Source organism: Apteryx rowi, unplaced genomic scaffold (assembly GCF_003343035.1).
Source record: "Apteryx rowi isolate R43461 unplaced genomic scaffold, aptRow1 scaffold_40, whole genome shotgun sequence".
NCBI lineage: Eukaryota > Metazoa > Chordata > Aves > Apterygiformes > Apterygidae > Apteryx > Apteryx rowi.
In genome coordinates this window covers 3,971,689-3,988,648 of record NW_020450530.1, presented here as the reverse complement: position 1 = coordinate 3,988,648, position 16,960 = coordinate 3,971,689, and positions in this window count along the sequence as shown.

Below are 16,960 nucleotides of genomic sequence, written 5' to 3'. Positions count from 1 at the left end.
TCATGTTTTACTTCAATGCCACCTATTCACTTATGAAACAAGACTGACCCTGGCATAGTTTAAGATGTCCAAACTGGTTGCTGCAGAGAAGTTGCACCTATTTTAAAGAGCTTTTATTAAAAATAAATAAATAAATAATGTTGTTTTCCCCAGACTATGTTGTGAGGGGACAAGCCTCCCTTGTTTTCAAAAATATTAAGATCTGTCTTATTAAAAAATATGACCAACCTGTGCAKTAAATGGAATATTTTCGACCCTGAAATCTTCTAAAGTGCTTACTTTAGGCTTTCAAAGAAAAAAAATCCAAGGATTATCAAAGCAGAAGGAGTAGTGAACTGTTACTGTAGTAATAATCATGCTTTGACCTATTTCACATGCCACAGTCTAGAAGTGTACCTTGTACATATTTGCGTGTTTTTTTTTTAAACCAGAGAGTTCACAAGAAGAAGGTAGCCCTGTCACCAAAAGAGAAGCTTTCCAATAGGGACGCTGTCTGAGTTAGCCTTTTCAAAGGTCAAAATCTTAAACAAAATAGGTAAAGCTGGATAAAGGTAACCCTTTACAAAGGTTGGTGAAATAACATTGTCGCCCTTTGGCAGAGAGAGGAATTGAAACACGGTGTTTAGGAGACGTTGTTGTTGTCGGATCCTGCGTAGCCAGCCTGGGCAYGGCAGCCAAAACCGGCCCCTGGACTGCTGCTGGGCTCTGCCTGCTGGGGGCTTCTGCTGTCTCTTTCCGAGGCTGCTACCRTTGTGTCTGGACACGGCACTGACTYGTGTATACAACTGCAAGCTATTCGTGAGTATATCAGGTTGAATTGTGCTGCATGAAGTTATTTTTATTATGTTTAATTTGAAAGATTTTTTAAAAGACTCTCCCCTAAACCAGCCTTTGGTATAGATATAATAAAATACTAAACATACTGGACATATGTATACACTATTTATATATATATACACTATACTAGATATAATAAAATACTAGATATAATAAAATACATAATAAAATACTCTGTGTATAAGCAAGGTGAATTAAATCATTTTCAGCTCATATTTCACGGTCATTCCTACTGCTCCTGCAAGCATTCTCTGTTTTGAAAATAATCTCTATCGGCTGCAGGTATTCRGTTCGCAGTTTGTTTTTTTCCCTTTATGTGCACATCCCCCTTTTCTCCCACCTGCTTCCCAGCTTGGCTTTTCTCATCTTGATGCCCAGAAAATGCCAGTGTCTAGTTGAATGAGCTCTGCTATAAATCAAAGTGTCATCACTTAGCTGGTAGAAGTGATTTAATTAATGCGTCATGCCATCCCCAGAGCGTCTCCCCACCTGACTGCTAATCAACCTTCATCAGCAGGAGGAAAAYGTAGCCCTTCTTAGAACTGTGCAGGAGAGACCGAAGGAAAGACAGTTAATTGCAGCTGCAGAGATCAGCCTGTCGCTTGTCTCTCATCTGTAGGCTGAATTTTTAAATACTGCTGTCCTAGTCTCTTACAAACCATACTTAACTGCATTAATATAGAAATTATCTAGTATCATAGCAGCAGTCACTTTCTTTCAGGAAATATATGTGGCAGATGACATGTTTAACAGCAGCCTCTTGTGCACGTAAGCGTATAAGCAACTTTTACAACCAGGGTACTGGCTGTATGGGAACRATCAGTTTATGCTAAATGCTTCCTGCGCACTGTGGATGCACTTCGTAGTTAGGCGGAGCTGTGCAATTAGCRCTGCAGATCACTGAGCCAAAAGTGATCGTGCTAATATGGAATTGCAGGGCAGCTACTGTAAGCTGTTGGTGCTCTGCTGGCTTCTGAATGAGTAGTTGGTAGTTCTATCTCAGGTGCATGTGTGTGAAAAAGATAATTTCTGTGCAAGCCAGAGCACTTGCCCATTTCAGTTTGGTGACTCGGTCRCTTAGGGCAGGGTCTGTGCTAATGGGAGTCTCAACCTCCATCTGCTAGTAACATGGGCAGAATGAGAACTAAGGGAGTGTTGTATTTGTGATTATTCATGTTTATAGAGGCAGTCAAGAAAAATAAGGAAAATAGCACTTGTGGGAGACTGTTTTTCTGGTAGCTATATTAGGAGACAGAGTCAGGGTTCTTGCTTTCTAGGTTTGACTGCTCCTGGATTGCAAAATGACCATGAGAAAGATGYTTAAGTAGTTTGTATCTAAGTTCCCCCCAAATTTAACATTCATCTGCTAGGGAAGAGACCACTAGCTGCTAGACAGGGACATGTTCTGCTCTCTCTTCAAATAGCTGATTCTGCTGAAGCAGACGACCCTGCACCACCTTCTGCGGAGGTCACTGAGACTGATCAATAAGACAAGCAGCAATTGGCCCAAAGTTGCTTTAAGGTCCATAGGCCGTTGGGATGACATAAGTGCAGTATATGCATATAGTATATGCAGTATATTCCTGCAGGTAGTAGGGGGTACCTCTCTGCTTTTGGAGCCTGAGACAGTCTTCAAATATGGCTTTTGGGTGAGCTTCGGAGCACAGTGTGGGAGAAAAGCATGGCCCTGCYGAACTCTTAGCGCACACTAAAGAGTGCCACAAGCTCTAGGATGTGTGGGCTGGGCCTGGCCGCGATGGGTCATCTCCAGATAACCCACAGCCCCTTATGGTGATGCCACGTAGCCTGTATCAGGCACGTTGTCAGCCGGTGATCCTTCCTGGAAGGACCCGCCACATGGTCAGCCGCACGCACCGCTTTGTCCTCTTTCCTAATCTGTCCTCCGACAAACAGTACGGAGGCAGCTACGGACGCTGGGCAATGACGCTAGTTCTTCAGTTGCATCTCTGTATCGTCTCGTGTCGCGCGGGACTGGTGTCCTGAGCCACAGCCCCAAGGCTGGGTGCTCTGCGACCTGACCAGAGAAAATTACCCTTACGGTTAAGCAGCTGTTTCCTTTGTAAGTCCATAATTTGGAGGGTTTATTACATAGGCATAAAAGTCCTCTCCAGGCAGAGATTTGGCAGACAAAGTCCAGCCGGGGAGCTGTTCAATCATTTGTTAGTTTGTTTATTTTTACATCTGTTTGGCAATTCTTTTAGTATTTTCTACACAATGCAGCAGAAAAAAACACAATTGCAGTAATTTTCAGTTGCTTACCATTAAGGCTTTTATTGATCTTTATTCTACTATTCATTATTTATGATATATTTGAAGAAATAAACAGGTTTTACTATATTAGAAGTATTTACTATGTAAACAGGTGCCGTTTTCAAATAGCAGGTTTTTTCCTACACTTTATTAATTTCCTAGGTTAATCTATGTGCTTTATTTTATTTGCTTCCATCAAATTCTGATGTTCTGCTATTGCTTATTGCTGGTTTTGTACAAGGCTACTCCTTAGGTGATTCAATAGACAGTAGACCCTGTTCACTGTATTCCTTCTTCTTGCTATTTTTATTCTTTCCCCAGCTTTCCTGACAGAACTGAAAGTCTGGAACCAAGCTGCATAAATTCTGTCTTTTTGGTGATTTAAATTGAGAAGAACTCTTTTAAGGTAGTGGAATTGCTGTAAATTTATCCCAGTAGCAGAATTTGTGCCGACTGAGGACTTTTTCTTTAGGAAATGCTGTGGAATATAACCTCTGTCAATTTGATCTCTGAAGAGAAATGTGTCCTCGGGCTTTCTAAAATTCCACAGCATCCTTCATTTCTGCTGTTTAAACCACACCTGAGCTAGCTGAAAAGCAAGATTCACTGATACCCATAGCAACCAATGCCAAATAAACCTGTCTTCCTTTGCAGGATTTTGCTCAGGGCATAAAAATGAATGGCTGGCCTTGTTGTAAGGGTTATGCTGCAGGTGAGCAACCGCAGCCATTTCTGAGCAGGTATTTAGATACTGGTGAATATTAGTGCTGGCAAAGGCTGAGCTTGTAAGCGCTGCACCTGCATGTTGTGGTTTTTCTCCTCTTAAAGTGCATTGACTTGACAGGATCTGATAACTTAAATCTAGGTTGTCATCTGGCYAGTTCTGATAAAATATTTTAATGAACTTCTTCACAGAGGGGGAAAAAAGCTGTGAGTGTGTTTTCCTATCACCCTTTTAATTAATTTTACCATTCTAAATTCCTCCCCGTGCACTGAGCAGGTCGCAGTATAAAGAGATACGTACTGCATTAACGGTGCTGCCCTCTGAACTAGGAATGGCAGCTTTGGAGGGCCTGGACAACGTCGGAAGGAAAAACTGTGCTTTCTGTCCAAGTGCTGAGTTCTGAGAATACAAAAAGTCAGTAATTTTATGCGTATTGTCACCCATCGCCCCTTTTGGAGGAGAGCGGCGCGACTAGGTTCCCGTGGGCAGGAGGGTGGCGTAGGGAGCCGTGGCCGTGCGTGCCTTGGCTGCCAGCTTGCGGTCGGGCTGCTTCACCTGTGTCTGGTCCTCTTCTGCGGACACCTCGTGAAACCTGGCTGTCGCGCAGCAGAGCAAAGCTTGTGTTCTTAGCGCAGGTGGGCCGAAGGTCTGATGCTGCTCTCCCAGCAAATATGGCATTAACCAGGAAGTTCCTAAGCACTTACCGATTCATTAGTGGTACGTAAAAGAGCGTGCCTCATCAAAAGCTTTCCATCAGAAGTTTTTTTCTGAAGCAAATTGCTTTTTGAGTAAATAGAAATGGTAAAAAAAAAAAAAAAGAGTCATTTTTTGCTTTAAGAATATTAATTTCTGGGGGGAAAAAATGGTAGCCAGGTGCTTCCGTTTTGATTTTTGAAACCTAAATTTTCTTTAGGTTTCAGGTTAGGTTTGGATTTCTTTTCTTGACATTTTTACATGCTGTGAAAAATTTTAACTCACTCTGAATAACAAACAGATATAGGATAAGCCTTTTTCAACAAAAAAAAAWTCAGATGAAATGGATAATATGCACTTGAGAGAGGAACAGATCAGGAGCCTGGAGAGAAAGTTACCTTTTTTGTGGAGAAAGGAGGAGAAGGAGGACTGTCATTCCTGAAGGTATCAGAAATGCAATTTTTTTATTCTCTTCTGTGTCTGTCTCTCATGCTCGTTTTTGTGTGTGTATTAAGTTGCTCTTGCTGAGCTCTGCATTGAGATGTGTCATTGTGATAAATCACTTTTACTGGAGATTATATTTTTCCTCCAAATGAAGCTGCCAGCAAGGCACATTTTAATAGTTGCAAGTGGCTGCAACATTTTCAGTCACCTTTTCTCTCTCTCTCTCTCACTGTCGTCAAAATATTATTTGATAAATTCTGACTACCTTATTTGTAGAGGACCACGTCGTCCAATGGGGGGGAAAAAATAAGGTGGCAGAGGTGGCAATTAACAACTGTCAGCACTGGTCAAGGACCATTATAGATATAAGTAAATCTGTTTTCCTCCCACCTTTCTTGCTTATACTCGAGAAATTCCAGGCACCTTATAGTATTATTCAATGAAACTGTCCAAGATCCCTGTGAAGCAAATAACCATAGAAATTTAAGGGACTTGCCTGAGATCAAAGAGTAGATCCGCAGCAGGGCTGTGAGGAAGGACCGTCAAGCTGTTTGAGAACCTCATCTGCCCAATGGTTAGTGAATGTTTTTTTCTGATTGCCACTCTGAATCTATTCTGGCTGTTTTCCACTTACTTGTAGATAGTCTGATATTTTGATATTGACACCGGTTTTACCCCCTAACGAATTGAAAAATAAAGGTAGGAAATACCCCTCACATTATATCTGTAGTAAGAGTGCTGTGAAAGAACTTCATTACATTAGAAAATTCTGTGTCTCTGTTATTTTCAAAATGCCAACAACTGAGAAATGGAATGGCTGCAAAATGTTGACCATAGCAATTTTTTTTTTGAAAAATTTGTATTCAGGGACATCAAAATCATTACACAATTAGTTTTGATTTTTGGCAAGTTATTAATTCATTTTTGAGGAAATTATTTTGTTTTTCTTGTATTAAAAACGGTTATAGCAGAACCTTTCCCCTTTTAAGCTAAAAGGCATTCAATATTAAGGAARATCAAAATGGAAATATTTCTGGTCAAAAGAAGTATTTCAGTATTCAGTCCTGTGCTGCGGCAAGCTGCCCCCAGGCTTGGGGCACCGCCGGCGAGAGGCCTGGCTGCCTAGGAGGCCTACGCAACGTGGGCAGAGGAGCCTGGCAAGCACAGGCTGTGGGAGACACCTCTCCTCCTGGAGAAAAGGTGAACTTCCTGCGACTGGGGTTAGGACCAGAGCTGTTCCTGAGGGCAGCGGCTCCTGCRAAGAAGCAGGAGAAGTAGACCTGAGAATTGGGTGTCAGTAAAGCACGAATAATTGGAAAGTTTGTGAAGATGAACTCATCTTTTCCCAGGGGAGAAGATTTCAAGAGACTGGTATGAGGCACTCGGTAGATTGTGCCTATGTGACTCAAAAGCAAAAAGACTAATTGCCTGTAAAATAAGGTGCCAGTGTCTGGCTTTTAGCGAGTGTCAGTTGTATGGATCACTCCAGCAAGCCTGAAATGAACTACTTTATTTTTTTTTTGGCACTGCCATTGAGCCAAACTTTGTTTTATCTGTAAAGCCTCAATTATCCCTTGACTATCAGCTTCAGTGGTGCCAGCTTAAATGCAGTCCAAGTAACAAATAATAGGTTTTACAAACTGATGGCTTTTTGATGTACTTGACAGTCACTTAGTAGGTGAGAGTTTTATTCCCCAGGAAACAGCTGGTCAAATCCCAGCTGGAACCTGTAGGCTAATTAAAGCAATGGGAATTAGTACTTCATAGATACATAAAGTAAAACATCTCCTCCTCCCAAAGGTGGCCGGTTACTCAAGGGTAGGATTGAGACGCTCAGTCGGTGAAGTGACTGATGTTACTGCTCAGGCTGCACCAGCGACGTGGACAAACAGGATACAAAGTTTTCCAGACTGGCCCCCCTCTTGCCGAACTTCTGTTTGTCCTGATTTGGTTCCTTTGCTCTAAAATTTCTGAACTCTTTCCCATTTTTGTTTTCTTTCCAATTTATCCCCTTAGATGATTTCCATGTTACTTTGCCCTTGAATGCCATTTATAGAGAGTGGGTGAAAATTCTGTGATTTCATCTTCCTGCGTGAAAGTCAAACATGCGATTCCCTTTCTGGCATCTTATGTCTGCACTGTTCACACTGATACCTAATTTTTGGAAGTCTCCAAAGTCCTTCGTGTTTCAGAGTTCATACAGTGCTTCGTTCTGTTCCCCCTTCCTTTTAAACTGTGCATTGCTGGTGGGTATTCAAAAGCCATCTTGATTTATGATTTTCTGTGCGTTTTTTTTTCTTGAAAAGATCTGAGAAAAACCAGGAACATTACAATAGGTCCCATAGAAACTTCTCTGTCTGCATGTGACCTGGAGATGCACCAGGCATGCGCTTCTATTTTTCTGGCTGAACCTCTCATCTTTCAAAAGTGAATTCCTTTAGAAAAGGAAGGAGAAATAGGCTGGGTTTTCAAAGCTAATTTCCAGATGTTAAACGCCCTCATCTCTTTAAATATCAGGCCCATGATTCTGTTAAGATGCTATGAAAATCAGTCATCTGCTAGAAAAATAGTGTCTGGGAGAGCTACTGAAACGGTTGTGGCCAAGGTAAGAGGGGTACGGTATGTAGTCCCACAAAGCTGAAGAGGGCTTCTTGGTCAGGAAGGAGAGCCCTCTTCCTCTGTGGCTTACTTGATAAACACTTTTAATTATCAGCATTGCCATTTGCATAGTGACGCTGTGCAGCCGGCCACATGCAGGGAATGGCATTAGCCGTGTGCTCTGGCAGCGCTCACGCACGGGAAGGATTGGTGGGAGAATGCTAGCTGTGAGCCGAAGGAGGATCGCCGTTGCACGTCGAAGCGCAGGGCTGGCTGCCCGACGAACAGGCCGACCGTGTTGGATTGTGGAATTCCTTGGCCGCTTGAGCTGCACTCGGAAACGTGGCAATTTGCTGGCCTGCATCAAGAGCCGCTTTCTGATGGTTGCAGGGAGCTACTACTTTTGGTTGGGTCCCTTTAGGGCCAACTGTCTTTTTTTTTTTGAACTCATGATTCAAAGCTGTAAGTGTAGGGAGCGACTTTTTGAGAGAGATCCAGGCATCTTAATGTAATGGTCAGCTGCACTTTGATATCCTGTGGTTTTGATTTTGGCTCCTGCTTCCCTGTAGCATAGATGAGTAGACACTGCATTTCATAGTCTCGTGTGCTAGCGTACAGTGAAATAAGAGCAGGCTGTGAGAAAAGATGGATGACTGCTTTACCTTGAAGGCTATAAACACAGCTGCGTAGATCAGCAGATGGCAGACTACCGCTAGCAATGGGCCACAAGCAATATGCTGTGTTCCTCTTCCCTGTACTGTTCTAGCAGATGGGAGGCCTCTGAAGGGAAAATGGGATATGCTTGTACTGCAGTGGTCCCTCCAATTCTGCAACCGTACGTTTGGTTCGTGCTTCTCTTTTGGGGGACATTTTTCCCCAGTGACACATGATTCAGGATGAGCAAAGACRGTCTAGTTTGTTGTGTGTGCTGTTTTATGACTCTTTGTGACCTTGTAACGGATATCACCCTCTTCTTTAAGCTAAGACTAATCTTAAAGATGTAGAATGAGATTTAATAAATACCATCATTTCTGACACTTGATACAGTTACCAGTGAAGTTTTTGGACTGCAGAGCCAAGATCAGGCAACKACATTCAGAGAAGAGGAATGTATCAAAATTAATCTGCTCCATCTGGGACAGTTGGAGCTTAGCTGCCAGTGAAGCCATAGCAAACAACAGGAATGCATCTTCCAGAGTGACATGGCATTTAGAGTAAATAAATCCTAATGTTGTCCTCTTGCTGAGGTAGTTACCTTTGTCCACCAGCAAAAAACTGTATCTTAGATGCTGCTCTTCTGCATAAGTGAGTACCTGTGCATGGTGCAGCATTTGCACCTTAGGTATAAGTAGGTATTAGTATAAGAGAAATAAATTGATTTTTGGTCCTAAAAATTGACTGTTTACTTGTGTCTTCTTGGTATCAGAGTTTCCCAGTAGAAATCTTTCTTAGTGCTGTGAAGAACGAGAAGTGAAACACTGTCTCCCAGCATGTGCGATTAGATAGCCTCTGCCATCCACCGACCAAAACTCCTCCGTGAAGCACCTTGGTAATATCCTGTTGGTAGTGTGCTTGTATCTGTGTAGCAGCAAAGGTTATTTTCCAGATATCTCATTTTTATAGGGCTATCAGAGCTGTTCTACAGAAGAATTTTCCTCTCTTGCACGTGAAAAATTATGAATTAGTTTTGGTTTACATTTTTCTCTGCTTCCGAAGTGCTTAGCAAATGAAACAGGCAGCAGRGGGTGAATATTCCCATCCGTCATCTCCTGTTTGTATATGCTGGTCAAGACCTAAAAATCCTCTTAGAGGGAAAGGGAAAAAACTCTGGAGACTTTCCTTTATGCATTTGCTTCAAAATAAATGCTTCCATTTAAAGCCCCAAACCCTGTAAAGTAACTTTGTCCACTGGCTGTATAATGACATGAAACCAAGAGAGCGCCGGTATGGAAGGCTGCCTCTTCCGCAGCAGTCTGGGTCTGTAATTCTGGCTTCCCAGCATGGGCTGACCCCAGCRGAGATTCAGTTCAAGGCTCCTTTTCACGTTTCAGAGGGAAGGATGGGCAGCCACCACAGGTTGTTTGGAGTTGTCATGTCACATCAGCCATTGCAAAAATCCTATTTCTAACCACAGCCAATGATACAAGAATACTACGGCACCACTCGATAACACACCCAAGAAAATTTCCTCCTAATCCTCTCTTGTTAGAAGAAAAGCAGTGTTCCAGGGCTTTCTTTTTCTTGAAGGATTTTCGAGCTTGACCAGCTGTATTTTTGTGAACGCATCTTCAGATGACCTCTTGGAGCCAGAATCTCAACAGATACCAAAGAGAACTCTATAATATGAATTTACACAATGTGGTTTCTGCAAAAAATGCAGTAGTAAGGAAAACAGGTGTTGAGAATGATTGCATATTGCAGGGGAACAAAAATAATAGTTGGATATTCTAAGGTTTGCTGTTGAGATTAGTATCTTTAATATATTAATGCCCTGTAGAAAATGGACAATAAGCTTTCAAAATTTATGGATAAAAACCATGGAGCTTGTAATGTCATGCAAAGCTAAGTAAATCACTGGGCCAATCATGATAGTAGATGAAATTTTGTTTGGCTAAGTGTCAAGCACTACATGCAGGCAAAAATAATCTAGGTATTTTATAATTTTGTAATTTATATAATGATACTGATGGACTTCAAACTTCCCATAACCTCTAAGAAAGTATTGAGCGGTCATTGTGAATATTTAATTCAATAAGACGTCTACCTAATAACTAGAGATTGTAGCAAAATGGTTGGGACACCTAGGAGCGTTGTACATGGGACAGAGTGAGAGAGAATGGGTGGAAACTGTATCATCACATTAAGTATTCATTTTCTTCTGTGACCTGTGGTTTCCCATGAGGCTGGGATTTGTCTCCATCTTACTCAACCTGTGTATCAGAGTCCTATTGCTCTTTTCTTTTACATTTCCAGTGCTTTGGGCATCTAAATAGCTATAAATGCCACAAAAACGTAAGATACAACTGAGCAAAAGGATGTATAACAGCAAAAGGAGATCTGATGTGTGCATTCTTGACCTTCGGTTCCTGCTTGTATATAAAATGCAGCCATTTATCTACCAACCCAGCATCTCACTGCCTTGCTGTGTTCAGTTCCCAGGTTCACCAGCAGAGCTCAAGGTCTCTTCCTCGTATTCAATGTGGCTTATGCAGTCTGCCATAGCCGCTGGACATCATCTCTACAAGATCACGGTGTCTCCCTGTCCCAGTCCATACAGCTATTCTAGAGCTGTCAGTGGTACAGAAAAATAAACTTTCCCTGGAGCTGGGCAAGACCAAGTTTGTTCCTGACAAGATGATGATTGTGAAATTTCCATTTTTAGAAGTGAGTGGAAAAACTAGTTTACATTGCTCATTTTGTCACCAGTTGCTCATCCGGAGTCAGATACACAGTTGCTCCTCTTCCTTTTCCCACATCTGCTTCTGAAACCCTGACATTTTAGCCTTTTAGGGACTTGAAAATTGTACAAGATGCAACCTTAAAGCAGCTAACACTGCATTAAATACAAACTTGTTTCATACTTGATGTTCCATAGACAGTTTGTATAAAACTTTTAGTGAGAACAAAAGTTCCCTTTCATTTATATAGTAAGTTCCTTTTTTCTGCAGTACTATTCTTAGGTTACTGTGTCACGGATGATCAAATATTTGCTTCAAAAGTTTATTTGTGAACCGACATCACAAACCACGAAGGCTTCATAACTGACAATCTACTTCTTGTGAGTAAGTATTAAATAAAGCCCTAGAGACTTTGTAGAAGAGTTTGCGGCTTCCTCATTTCCATTAGTTTGGGCCGCCCTGGCTTAAAGCAGCCTGGCTTTTGATAGTGTCTCAGATGAGCAGCACTAACAGCTGCCCTAGGGTAACAGGCACAGAGTTACACTAAAGTTTTAAGCATAGGAAGGGCTCAGCTCAGATCACCAAACAGCAATTATTTATGCCATCCAGAGTACCTAACTCTCCAAAATACTTCCAGACCTTTCCAGCGTTTCTCGGTCTAATCAAAAGACCAAACATCAGAAGAGAAAAAATGCAAGTTGTTTTGTGATCACTTGGAAAACGATCTGCAGTGACTACCTTAGGTCACAGAAATGAACCCTGGAGAAATAATTGACTTGTACCTAAAGGTACTGTCACACCTTCAAGGAGCAGATGGTGCGAGGAAGGATAAGGGACACAGAGACTCTGTAATATTGGTTCATCTTGTAAAGATAGCATCAGAAAAGGTAACATCAGAAGATAAGGAAAGAGTCTGAAACCAGAATACATTCTGATCTGTAAACTCGCACAGCAATAAGCATTGCATTAGTAGTCTAAATCCAGGCTCACTATTCATTATAAACCCATACGTCTGTACTTATAAAGGTAGTTCTTCGAACAGTGAGATTCAGAAATACCCATTAAAAACTAGCATGCAAAACACTAGTAAAAACTCCCAGTGTTCCCCAAGCATGCCAGATTCAACATCCCTTTAAAGAATTGGGTTAGCTACTGACTGCGTAACCCAGCATGTAACAGCGGAGGTGAGGCAGTCCTAGGACAAAGATTGCTCTAAAGGTGTATTGCTGTCCTTCACAAAAACTGAACCTGCCTTGGGATGCCTGCAGCTCGTGAACCATTCATTTCCGGGACACAGAAATATAAAATAGAATTAGTTTTAATTTCTGTAAACAAGCTGGCTTTGGAAATGTAATTGAGGGACTTGGCTTAAAGTCTTATAGCTGCTCTTCACCTAAAACAAAATGAGTTACTTACAGTGAGCCAGATCTGGTTTAGGGATCTGGAGAAACCTATAGCCACAGGCTTATTGATTTTGGGGAAGATCCCAAATGAGTTCATAGCTGTAGGGGCTCCTGCTGAGGCCACGGCTGATGGCAGGGGATCAGCCGAAAGTTCCCTACCAGCTGGCAGCCTGAAGCTGAAACAGCTCCTCTGTTGAGCAGCCAGCTGCCTGCAGCCAGGAAGGAGGGCTCTCTTGCTAGCCTGCGAAGTAGTGCGTTGTGCAATGAGGTCTGCTCTCATTCTCAATTAGCACTTGGGATACTCAGACCGTTAGTCTCTGCAAACAGCTGGAATTTCTCCTAGTTAAAAAGTCTTCCGCCAGGAATCCCTGTCCAGCCACTGCAGAAGAACAGATATTGCTCTAAGTGTGTTTATTATGAACCTGAGGCTTAGCTTCCTGAGCAGTCTCCCCTTCCCCTCTTCACCCAACAGGCAGGCAAATAATCTTCCCGTACAGAATCTTACAGCAGTTAATCCAGTGTCCCAGGTTATTTTATACTGCTTGAATTCAAATTCTTAGCTTTATGGAACGTGTCTATACCATCTTGAGTGTCTGCATAGTACCAAGGCTAAATTCCAAAAGCTGTTTTGCTGTGCCTGCTACAAATGCTTGGATATGTTCCAAGTCCTGGTCTGGCATTTTAAAGGGATTTTCCAGGATGTTAAAATTCACCCAGCGCTATAACTGTGCCAATCCAAAAGCCTTGCTGCCTTCAAAGACRCACTACTGCACGTAGTAAAAAGTGTTTTCCAAGGCATACAAAGCATTAAGAAGATCAACTCAACCAATGGCTTTATTGGCATAGACATTAAACTATCCAGCAATGCTTGCTTTCTCTATGCTGCTTTCAGGCTTTGTGAGCTATTCAAAGCTTCAGTGCTGCTGTGTTTAGTAAAATTTGTATGGCAAAGCATATTCTTGCATCTGCTCCTGCATGTCTATGGTCCGCTTAGAGCTTTTCACGCAAAGGAGAAATATCCATTTTCTTTTTTCCGAGTTAGTCATAGTATCCAAACCCAACCATACGGATCCTCCCTACAGTCTCAGTGCTTCCTTGTAAGAGGGAGGCACAGAAGAATGTGACATGACAGGAAGCAGCTCTTAGAGCAAAGGATGGATCTGTTTCTGGTGAAAATGGAAAAGTGGGATATCCAAAGCTGCGGTGGCGTGACATTGCTCAAGACTAAATTACTCCATTGCAAAAAAAAAAGGGGGCAGGGAATGTATTTAGTGATTAATAATTGAAGTAGTCCTGCCCTGTGGGCTGAGTGCTTTGCTGTGTCTAATTTAAACCCAGTCGTTTGTAATGGACAGACCAGCCCTATCTTCACATACAGTACAAAACTCTGCCAAAAGTGAAGTAAAATAGGCACTGTTGAAAAAGCTTACACAAAACAAACCAAAACCATTCTGCAAAATGGGACGTAGTTTTTAAACTGCATTGTAGCAGCCACTGAAAATTTGACATCGTTCAAATGAATTTACTTACCTGGTAGTAGTTCTTAACATCCCAAAGCTGGCAACTTGTTACAAATCAAATCTACAAGCCTTTCTGGAAAGACGTGCTTTGGCTAAACACAAGCTATTGAATTTTAATATGAGGTAAGTGGCTAAAACATAATTGCCTCTGATTTTAAAGGGTCGGATAAAGCTACCCAAAGGTTTATTGTGGCCTGTACGTGAATTATGGTGAGACTGAATGCCTTAAACATGAGAGCCTATGTATTTAAGTAAGTGCCTGTAGGAATACGGTTCCCAGGCTGAGCAGCAGTGGGTGAGTTAGCCTGGTTAGCTGAGTAGTCACCTAAACCAAAGGTGTGGGTCCCGGCACTGCTGTTGTTCAGGAATGCTGAAGGCATCCGCAGAGACCAAACTTCATTCTCCGCATAGATGTCGTGGCTCTGGCTTATAGAAGATCAATATTGGATTAATTTGCTGTTGCATTACTAGTTATATAATGTTAAGCCGTAAGTGTTCCATGTCCCAGTAAGAACAGCAACACGGAGAGAAGTAGTTTGTCAGGGTAAACCAGCCGGTTCTCTAAGATACAATTATTTAAGTGCTGACATGCTCAGACATAAGACTCATGTAATAAATTAGTTGGAGTACCTGAGTAAGAAGGATGAACTCGGCTGCAAAGACAATTATACGGAGTTTCAGCCTCAAAACCACTTAAACACATTCATGCATGTTGGGAAATTAAATAGAAATTGTATGTGTCTTTAGCAAAACTGTGGAATTAATAACCTTAAAAGACCTATAAATTTTTCAGTCTAAGTGAATTCTAGAACGACTTGCAATAGCATCTGTTTTTGACAGTGTTCTCATCTTCTGGCTGCAGAAGCAAAGCAGTGGTGTGGAAAGCCTCTTAATCTGCCCCTATATAAAATACCTTGCCTTAACTATTGAACTGATATTTAGAAATCTCAGCAATCCGGCTACCAAACCTGGGTTTCACAGCTGTGCAGCACGCTCCTTCAGAGGTCAAAAATATTCTGGCCATATCCAAAGGGTTGTCAAGCCCTGCAATCACCACAGCAGCTGTTTTGTCATGTATTTGCTAGTTTCCCATTTCTCTTGCTTGTTTTAATTCCTTCCTTGTTTTTCATCCCTTTTGACCACATTCCACTTGTATTTAGCCTAACTGTGTGCATATATTGGAGGATAGTTTTACTGATACAGGCAAGAGAAAYGATTAGGCTTTTATACCTTCTGTTTTTAAATCCATTTCATTGAGGATGGAGAGGGGTGGGAATGGCCCTAAAGGAGCTGCTGACCCTTGAAGAAGAGTCATGATTTCCCCAGCAATAACCTGCAACTTGTATCCTGAAAGGAATTGCCTGCTACGCTTGAAGTAATGAAAARCATTGTTTTATTTGCTTTCACATAAGCTGCTGAACAGCTAAGATGCCCTAATTCATTTTCTCTTATTGTATAAGGTCTGGAACTACTTTTCCTGTTGGCTTGTGCTGTAGCTTAGTCTGGTTTATTGGCATTAAAGTAAGGAAGGTGTGTAAATGGCAAGGGAAAAAAGGCCCTGAAAGAACAATAATAGAGGATGTGTCAAGAACAGCAGTGTTTCATATTTGATAGTGTCACCGAAATGCACCAGTGTCTATGGGAAAGAAGGTGACAATGCAACTAGCATGCTGTGAATAGCATCCGTGGGCAGAGTCTTAACGGGGAATCTGGGGCAAACAGCTATTTAAAATTAAATGTTCCATTGGATCTTCAGTATCAGAGCAGATGGGGCTTTAGCTTGTCAGATCTCAGCCAAATTGTGTATGTTAAAGTATAAGTGGCAGGGGAAAAGACACAAGACGGAGAAAGAAAATATCAAATACAAAATACCTACTTGTAAACCTGAGCAGTATGCAGTTTTACTAAGAAAAAACAATGATGTAATCAAAATTAAATGGAGGCCAGGACATTATTAGAATTAACATCTCCACTGATTAAATGAGTTGCTGACAGCCAGCAGCAGCAATGCCGCTGGGCTATCAGTCTTGCATTCTTGTTTGACATTTTAAAAGAAAATGATGAATGTCACCAAGTTTTTGCCATTATTTGTATGAGGTAAGTGATTCTGCTTGATGAGTTTTACATCTTCTAGTTTAGTGGAGTCCTGAGCACATCAAAATATTTACCTCTTATCTGACTCGGAGGCAGCTTCATTTGTTCCCACTGCGGTTCCAAAAGCAAGGGCTCATCTATTTACACCTTCAACTAAAATAACAAAATSTGTTTTGATTCATTCCGACTTTTATTTCAGTGCAAGGCTGGGCACCCATATCTCCTTTGGCAGGGGTATCTTAAAACTGACTTAATCCCCGTTTGTGTGTAGATGAGCCCTAATTGCAGTCTTCCACAGCGCTTTTCTAATGCTTCGTGTTTTTCATGYGTTTTGAAGACAGTGCAGCTGGACACTTGGCTGTCGCTCGGCTTTCAGGAAGTGATCTTCTTCTGTTTCATGTCTGGCACGATGATGCTTCTTCTGGTGCCAAGGAGGAGGCAGCAGGGCCCGCTGCCACATCCCTGGCGGAGGCACAGGGCACAGATTGGTAGTGACCTCTCATGGAATTGCATAGCTGCAATGGGGCTGATCCAGTCGCRCAGGGCTCGCTCCAGCCCCCCTGGTCCTGGCTCTTCTAAGCTGCTCTAAACCTCTTGAAAAGACAGTATTTTGCTGAACGTGAAGAGAGATACACAAACTCTAATGTGTCCGGGTTTACCTGAGTAAACACTTCCAGTGTGGCAAATATTGCCCTGTGATCCTTAAAGGCCAGAAGAAATTGGGTTTTGCTAAAGCTGGTCCTGGCAGCARCACTTCAGTTTGGGAGTGCCTCCGTGTCCTTTGGGAAGCCTGAGGAATACCTGCGTAGCTCTTGGGAAAGGACAGCATCTTCACAGACGTCAGCGTGCTGCAAAAAGCCTCTGGAATATGTTTCATAGATGCTTTCCGTAATATATCAAGGTCACTTCCATTCGGTGCCCGCCGAATGATGAAAGGCTTCTCTAATTGCTGCTGCTTTCCCAGCGCTCAGGTGGAGG